Source organism: Hipposideros armiger, unplaced genomic scaffold (assembly GCF_001890085.2).
Source record: "Hipposideros armiger isolate ML-2016 unplaced genomic scaffold, ASM189008v1 scaffold_1421, whole genome shotgun sequence".
Lineage (NCBI taxonomy): Eukaryota > Metazoa > Chordata > Mammalia > Chiroptera > Hipposideridae > Hipposideros > Hipposideros armiger.
In genome coordinates, this window is record NW_017732771.1 from 114,613 (window position 1) to 122,267 (window position 7,655).

Sequence of the window (7,655 nt, forward strand, 5' to 3'; positions counted from 1 at the left end):
GCTGCTGGCCGCTCACGCTGGCTGCTGGCTACACACGGTAGCCCATGGCAACCCACTGCCACAGGGGCTGCAGGCTATGCCGTCGCTGGCAACTCAAGGAAGCCCAGCTCCAGGTTGAGCTGCTGTTCAGAATCTTAGCTGTGGAGGGCAGTGTAATTGGCCCTCATATGTGGGATCCGAACTGGGGCCCTCTGGCATCCCAAGCCAGTTCTTAACCATCGCACCACTCGGCCGGCCCAGAAATTATTTTGATGACACATATAATCTTTGTTCTTCAGGTAGAAAACTTTTTCATAATATCAGTAGCAGGCCAATAGTCTGACAAACTTGATCTTATTTAGCAGAGAGAGAAAACTTAGCTTAAATTTTGCACCAGCTTGCTTTTGATATTTAAACTTATTTAATCAATTGTATTTAGCTTAACCATAATCTATAATCTTCACAACCTTAATTTCCACTGACCAAGTAATCGCAGAGTGGTCCTAAAATCTTACAGTTGCCTCTACAACTTCAAAGAGGCTGTAGCAAGGAGTGGGGGGCTTGCCTCCTGGGTTTAAATGTGTCTCTTTGTTTCTCTTCAGTTACCTCAGTCTCAAGCAGTGGCTGGAGCTGCCTTTTATTTATATTTTAGGTTATCTGTAAGATCTTACAAGTTACTGAGAGAAAAACCTTTCAAGATTTACTTTTCCCAATTTTTTGAATGTAGAGTTGGTGTACAAAACAATTTAAGTTGGCCACTTTGCTAATACGTCACCTAGGGGGCTCTCAGAAGGTATACATACAGAGCTCCCCAAGAGCTTGGTGTTTAAGACACAAATAGGAAAGGGAAAGGACAGGCTAAGGAAACAAAAGAAACAAATTACGTAAACCAGAGTACCCACAGAACCAAATCCCCCTGAAATGGGAAGCTGAGGTTTGAATTGGCCAGTTTTCTTAGGCACCCAATTTGCTTCGGAGCCAAGCTACGTTACAAAAGAAGACAAGGCGTTTTTCTTTAAGCTTTTGGGACCAAATTTGACTCAATGGTTAAGGATGAAGCTGAGCGGTGAGTCCGACGGGATTGAGGTTGACGGCTTATTTCCCATGTTGGTCTGCAAAGAAAGGAAAATCTAAGGAGAGTCTTGGTAAGGACAAAAGTCCCTTATGAGGCAACTCTAGGAGATAGTTAGTCCAAGTTTGGATCTTTTGGGTGTCCCCTGAGAGGTCTTTAACTTAAGAGGCTAAAAGTCTCTGGATTTTGGGTGGATACCAGTACCACCTTGATTTAGGTTTAGGCTTGGGCTTGGGTTTAGGCTTAAAGGCTTAGGCTTGGCACTCTTCTACAGACTGTGTCCTATGACAATCCCTGGTATCCCTGGGTGGAGTGCTGGCTCTTTGCATCCCACCAGTTAAAGAAACGTTCCTCAACTGTGGCTCCATGAGTGGCTAAGGTCTGAGCAATAACTGTTAGGGAAGTTTAGAACACAAAGAATGGGGATGACTCAAAACCTTTTAGGTGTCTCTTTCAAATTTGTAGGTGAGCAAAGAAAAGCTGTAATGACTCTAAACTAAACCTTGGGCACTTTTGCAGGAAGAGGTTTGAGGTCATCCTCCAAGTTGAGGTGACCACAAGAGTTAGGCAAAAAAAAAAAAAAGATGACATAAAAGTGTAAGCCAGGGAGGCCGCCGAGTGGCTCAGTTGGTTAAGAGCTCGCTCAAGAGTTTGAGCTCTGAGCAACAGCGGTTCGAGTTCAAGCCCACGCTGAGCAGCCGCTGAGCTGCCAATAGGTAGCAGGATGGCTCAGCTAAACAAAACAAAACAAAAAAACCAAAAAAAAAAAGTGTAAGCCAGAAAAGTGGGTTTAACAAAGGAGATATAGGAAAGTGAGTGCAGGAGACGAGACCAGCTCCCGCAGGCCCAGGGAAAGCCCTTTGGTGGGGACGGCATCGGAGAGAGAAACGACAAGACGAGAGGTAAGGGAGGGAGACGACGAAGAGAGAGTGGAGACAGGAGGAGCATTTTCAAAAGATGTGTCACACTTTATTCTTACAGCATGCAGAAAAACACGCGGAGACACAGGGGCACTTTTTCAAGAAGAGAAGTGTCTCCCTTTATTGTTACAGTAGAGTCCTTTTTATGCTCCACAGTTGACCATTACCTCATGAGAAAATTGTTTTTACACAGTTTCGATGTTATTTTTCCCATGGTTATTTTTCCATATAGGCTATTTTTCTCAGAGTTTCACTTCCTAACAATTCTTATGCTACAGGGTACAGCTAGACCTGTTCTATGCTTATTTTAACTATGTTTCAATCTTTTACCAATAATTATTATGTGGCTAAAGCTAAGTCTCTGCATCATAGCCTAAAGAATGGTTCCCATGGTTATCCAGCAATTATCCTAAACATTATTAGCTAAACAGGATCTCAAGACTCACAGGGTGCATATTTTTACTATTACTAAGAGACTAGCAGTGTGACTAAAATTGCTTTTAGTGTACAAAATAGAATTATAGTAATATGCAAGACTTACTAAGTTGATTCAGGTAAATAAAGTATCAATATCGGGAGGGGAGTCAGATCTTCATCCTACTGAGGGTGTCTAAAAGGGAATATAAATTTCCTAAGAGATAAAGTAGTATCTGTTTCTCAGTCAGAGCTTCAGAATTTATTACAACGGCAGTGTGCTTGGCCATGTCAGACACTGAGGCACAGCCGACTGACTCCCAACATTCAGACACTGAGGCGCAGCCGGCTCCCAACAAGTGAGCAAGAGGTTTTAGGTCCCCTAAAAGAGGCTTGCTTATCTCCTGGCCGGCTCTCCAAAATATGTTACCAGAGTGGAGAAGCGGGGAGCCCTTCTCGGTGAGATGTCCAGGCTTGGCTCTCACACCAGGTTTCAAACCCGGCAGAGTCTGGGTGGGTGTGGGCCAGCTGCCCATACTGGGGGTCAAACCCGGGCCTCAGAGAGGAACACTGGGAAACAGCTGCTATGTTGCCTGGGGCCGGGCCCTCCTTGGCGTGCTGTCCAGGTTCTTGGCATCTCCAGAAAAGAATTGAAGGAAACACAAAGGTAGTGGTGAAAAAAGTGTATTGGGAGAGATAGTACACACCAAAGAATTAGGAGCGGGCCAAGCACAATGAGAAGCAGCTCAAGGCTCAAGCCTTAAAGTGGCATTATTAGAAAAACTACATTCCAAAGGGTTGGGAGAGGGCCCAGAACAAAAGCAAGGCTCAAGAGGTGGTGGCTCAAGGGAGCATGGGGGTTTTATCTTTTTTTCTCTAGGATGGGCTGCTCACCTCCAGGTGCAGGACCACTTGATTGACACCTGTGATTGATAAGGGACCATTATCTCACCCTCTTAGACTGTGCATGTCCCTTCTCAGGGTTCAGTCTGTTATAATGATATTAATGAAATTCTGGGTATATATGTATGATATTATAATGATGATGTAATGAGGCTAAGGTGAGATGGAGGTCGTGGTAGGCTCTACCTGTGGTTAATGCTTAGGGCAGATAAGGGAAGAATTTGGGAGGTCTCCAGGCAGTACTCCCCATACATTGTGTTGTTCGTGCAGGAATGCAAGACCCAACTACCTGTCTCTAACTGCTTGCCTTGTTTTCCCTGAGAGATGTGATCCCCACAAATCTCTGTGGGGAGTTGAGGGACAGGAGGTCTCTTTCTTCTGTTTCTGCTTCAAGCTGAGAAGGGGAGTAGAGCTGACCCTTACCTATTTGAGATTCATGAAACTCTCACCCTATCTGATCTTAAATAATAAAAAAGAGGTCTCTTCTTCCTTGTTTTGGGTGAACTGGAAGCCCTGTGGGACATAATTCGTATCCCAATGGCCCCTAGATGAAGAGAGACTGATGTTAGTTAATAAATTAAAAGCACTGGCTCCAAGGATTGGACTCAAAGCCCATTTATCTAACTTCAGGTGATTTCGTTCACCCAGGGGTTAGGTCTCAACTGGACTGGAGGAGTGTTAAAATGCCTTTGGTGTCTGGGATGGTGTTCATTTATCCAAGAGTTAGGTCTGGAATGGCTTGGAGAATGTTGGGCTACAATGATTACAGCTCTATAGTTAGAGGACTTAAAATTCCTATAGTGAGGGCGCTTAAAACTTCTATAGTGACGAAGGCTTGAAACTTCTATAGTGAGGGAGCTCTCCAGTATCAGCACCACTTCCTAGAGCAGTTTTAAATATAAAAAATGGATATTGTATGTGGTGATCATAACACAATTCCAGGAACAGGATAAGAACACAATAAATTCTAGTAAGTATAGCAGGTCCTGAAATAACATTGCTTCATTGAATGTCACTTTGTTCAACGTTGTTTTGTTATGAAGTTGATGAGATGCCATAGGAACTTAACTCTTCATATCAAATAGCCTATGGTTAAATCGGTTTTGTTATATGTCTTTTTGTCGCAGTTTCAAGATCCTATTGACCATGTCAAGTGAGGACTTACTGTATTTATTTTATTCTAAATCTTAAAGAATGTGCATTTTAAAGGATAAAGGTGGGAAGCAAGTAGATGTTTTTGTCCTTTGTCCTTCATCATCTGGAGGCTTCTTGGATAATTTTTTTTTCTTTTTCTTTCCTATCAATATAACATCATAATTAAAATCTCTGACTCTGAAGCCAGACTGCTTGAATTCCAATCTGTCAGGTACTAGCTGTGTGACTTTTGGAAAGTTACTTTACCTCTCTATCTTTCAGTTTTCTCATCTGTAAAATGGGGAAATAATACTATTTACTTCATAGGATTGCTTTGATACTAAATGAACTAATATTTATAAAGTGTCTGGCACATAATAAATGTTATATAAGTAAATGATAGAGTGATATGTATGTACATACATACATATATACATACATACATACATACATACATACTCTGCCTTTGACTATCGGACTACTTTTCCCAAAAGTACCTGTTGATAATTGGTTAATTCCAATAAAACTGTTATTACTGACCAAGAAAACAGCTGGCCAGTTACAGTTTAATGTTTTTCCCTTTTCTCTGGTCCATTTGAACATGGGTATAGAAAACAACCATAGAAACATAGAGTCTGAAATTTGGAAGATATTTTATGAACAAACTATTAAATTTCTTCATTTTACAGTTAAGAAATTTGATACATAGGAAAATGAGACCTCTTCAAATACACACCTAAGTGACTTGGGGATGGGAAACATCCATGAAATCATCCTCATGCTACTCATCTCTCCTTAGCTACCACTGTCAACTTCCATTCCCAGCAAATCTATAACTAGGTGCTATCAAGGGACAGACTTTATTGGCCTCAATTTTACTGTTTTTCTCTACTTTTACTAATCACCTTCTGTGGAAAAAGCAGAATAACCAGTTGCTGCCTTTGAAATATAGCTCTTGACATCATATTTCAGTTGGCCATGCAATTAATACTCATAAACTCAAAAGTGGTTCTGAGGTCCTGTGAACAGATATGAGTACTTTAGTTTTAAAGAACGTATTTATTTGCTGTTGTCTGCAGCTGTTGCAGAGAAATAGTCTGGACTGGAGCCAACATTGAAATTACGAGAGAGAGTGTCAGTCATCCAGTACAAGCACAGTTTAAGACATCGGCCAAAACTATTACCTCATCTTAAATATTTTATAATGGACAATGTGGCTCAGAGAAAAATAGTAGAAAGCAAAATTGATAGGAAGCAAGAGGTAAGAGTTAGAGCTGAGGAGGAAAGTTATACGTGGCTCCCTTGGATATCTTGAGTTGACTGAGTTATAGAAAGTAACATCCATGATTCAAGTCCATGAGATTTGAAAGAAACAGGTAACATTGAAGTCATCAATTCTCCAAATAGCACACATCCCACGAAATTATATCAAAACATATGACAGCCTTATTTGTCTTAGAGCTAGAGGATTTATTCTGTGCTTGTACTCTATTTTGGTAGAATGCCTCTATGTTAATTAGGATAAACCAGCTGCTGGAAGAGAGACCTGTCACTTAAACAGTAAAGAATTTATTTCCTTTTCATATAACAGAGCAAATGACACCTAACTACAAGGAGAGCTAAGAAATACAGTCTCTAGCTAGACAGTCACTTTCCAGTCACAATTTTATTAATGTCAAGAAGAAATGGATAGGTTTTAGAGGACAACTAGAAGTCTCCACTACATTCAAAAATAGGATTTAATGAAATGATACCTCAGTGAATCATAGTGAGAATTTTAAAATCATCTGAAAGATGGATATTCTTTAAGATTAATATCTTCTAAGTGTTTTTGTAAACTAGTTTAAGTCAGATTCTAGTATACTGACCTTGCATCCAGTAAAAATAATTCCTCCAATGTTATTTATCAGTATTTTAAAAGTGGTTTATTAATGAATAATTCCAACTCACATTTTTCTTCATTTTTTTTCTTATCCTATAATATTTATTCATACTAATCTCTCTAGTCCTTCATTAGATATTGATGTCCTGTGAGCACTTCTAAAAGAATACAAACATCTTAAATACCTTAATATCAGTAGTTCTCAGTAAAATGAAAAATTTAGAAGGTACTTTAATATAGTAAATACCTATTGGCTGAAGTAAGCGCACCTGAGCCAGAATCTGTTCACTATGAACAAAATGGAATAGCTGCTAACATCCCAATAGATACCAGCTTGATAATTTACTGGTTAACAATCTCATGATACTAAACAGGAGTGGAAATAAAATGAAGATCAACACCAAGCTGGACCACAGAGCAAAAGTTGTCCTAGGAAAGAAAAAAAAGAAAAGCAAAAGGAGAAATGATCGCACAAGCAAAGAACAAAAGAAGGCAGATGTGGAAGTGAAATTGTAAAAAGCAAACCACAAAGCAAAATGGCTCAACCCAGTGTGAACTTTGTATAATACAAAATTAATATTAGCCAAATTGATCTTAAAGTAAACACAATTGCAAGAAGGCAAAACACATTTCTAGACAGGGATAGCAGATTTGGGATAGATTTTTATCGGTAATTTGCCCTAACTATTCCGTTTCTAACCACCCCTGTCTTTTGGCAGTAGATGCCCTTGAAATCCTATGGGAGGAGGTGGAGATGAGAATGAGTGATTATAATGAAGTGACAATAGATGGAGGGAGATGACGCAGATAAGGCAAAAGGGTGGAGGTAAGTGATAAAGTCATGTACTTTTGAGCAGCTGACAATCAAACCCAACAGATCCTCTTCAAACACAAGGTTGTCCTGGTGTTGTCTGCACAACACTGAAGCAGTGCTTTCCTGCAGTGAAACAAACATCAGCCAACATTTGAACTGAAGTGAAATCAAATAAAACAAAGGAAGAGAAGAACAGAAACATGAGAACAAAACCAATGATAATTGCTCAATAGTCAATGTTGGAATGAAAAACAAACTGAGAGAAGAAATTTGTATAATCAAATAAAGCAGGACCATAAGCAGCAATAAGATCAAATTTCTGATTCCAAATATACCAAGGTAACCAAGCAAAGGTGCAATGACCAAGGCAGTATAAAGCCAATGTAATACTCTTAGAAAATTAATATTAAGAGGGATGATTTCAGAAAAAAGTATTCGAACATCTTTAAGCAAAAAAAAAAAAAATTCTACTTCCTCCAGTCAGGCTGTCTGGAGACGCAGAAAGATACCTGAGTTCTAGTTTTAGTTCTGCCATTG